At 49.2% G+C, this 1,655-nt stretch overlaps 1 pseudogene; it reads left to right on the top strand.

The window, feature by feature from the left end:
- Positions 1–269: 269 nt before the first annotated feature.
- LOC149367764 (uncharacterized) lies at positions 270–1,444 on the top strand (annotated as a pseudogene).
- Positions 1,445–1,655: the final 211 nt, after the last annotated feature.

Below are 1,655 nucleotides of genomic sequence, written 5' to 3' on the forward strand. Positions count from 1 at the left end.
AGTTCTCCTCTCCATCTTTCACTTTCCCATCTCCTTTCTTACAACTTTCCTGTATCATCCTCCCTTCTTAGTTTTTTCCTTTTTTCCTGGCGGCGAGGGTTAACCTTGTGTGGCCAACTGCCCATAGTTGCGTCATATTTGGTCATAGTTAAGGTGTACAGCTGGCGTGGGCAGCACTTGCTTTCAATTTCCTGTCGCGTCCCCTTGTTGGACTCCATGGTGGGTGGCTGGCACCATGACCGAAGAACTAAAATTTTTATGGCTCCCCCCCCCTTTCCAAACCAGATCGCTCTCTCAAAAGAGGGCGGAACGAGGCAACAGACTTTTTTTCGAAAAAGAAATCAACATTCTCAAAGTTCCACGTAATCCACAATCAAGTTGAAAAAAAACAAGCCACAATAATATCCTCATTCATTGTGTCCAAACGTATGACAGATACCTTGGGCCCTGGCTACAAGGTATCAAAAATGGCCAGTGGCGACTTATTGCTTGAACTGCAGGACAGCATCCAATGCTCGAAACTTTCAAACATTACACCTATAGGGGACATCTCTTTCTCCGTGCTCCCCACCGACCTCTCAGCACAGTCAAAGGCGTTATCTCAGAGGCTGACTTTATCCATCTCACAGAAACTGAAATGCTTCAAGGACTTTCTGATCAAAATGTAATTGATGTCCACAGGATCAAAATCCGCAATGATAACAAGGAAATAGATACCAAACACATGGTCCTCACATTCAGCACCAGCAGCCTGCCCGAAACAATAGATGTAGGATACTTAAAAGTCAACGTCAGGCACTACATACCCAATCCCCGCCGCTGTTTCAATTGTCAAAAGTTTGGCCACGGCTCACAGAGTTGCCGCGGCCGCAAAACGTGCGCGAAATGCGCTTCGAAAGACCACCCCTCTGAGGAATGTGATGGAGCACTACGCTGTGCAAACTGCGAAGGAGACCACGCTGCGTACTCCAGGGCATGTCCGTCCTGGAAAAAGGAGAAAGAAATCATCACCATTAAGACCAAAGAAAACATTTCATTTTAAGAAGCGAGGAGGCGTTTTGCGCTTACCAATTCATTCGCCTTCATAGCAAAACCCAACTTCGCTGATGTGGTGCGCAGGGGCGTAGCACCACACAGCACTCCGGCACCTGCCGAAGCCAGTTCCACTGCGCCTGTAGCAGGGCCACCCACGCCCCACGCAGGGACAGCGAAAGCTTCTCTGCCAACTCCAAGCCAGGGAGTGCCGGCCCATAGGTCAGCATCCCGCAGGACTTCCCCCCGTAGGGGGAGGCCTGACACTCACACACCCGCGCCTTCCCCGCGGTCGTCCAGCACCTCTTACGAGGTGATGGACGTAACTCACAGTCCGGCTGCTTTACGGCGGCGGAACAGCTCTCTTGAGCGGAAAAAAGGCAGGGCCGTCATAACGGCCCCCGAATATTAGTAAACTCTCACTCGTTGCTATCCCAAATATAGATATGGCTTTTCTAGTTCAGTGGAACTGTAGAGGAATGTTGAGGAACTGCAATGACATAAAAGATATTCTAGGGTCAATCTCGCCCGTAGCTTTATCTCTTCAGGAGACCAATCTTGGTCCACAACATACAAATATCCTGAAACATTATAAAACTTTTAGACGCGATCGTGAGCAGGCA

This window comes from Amblyomma mixtum, chromosome 1 (genome assembly GCF_055824585.1).
Source record: "Amblyomma mixtum isolate Tamu chromosome 1, ASM5582458v1, whole genome shotgun sequence".
Taxonomy (NCBI): domain Eukaryota; kingdom Metazoa; phylum Arthropoda; class Arachnida; order Ixodida; family Ixodidae; genus Amblyomma; species Amblyomma mixtum.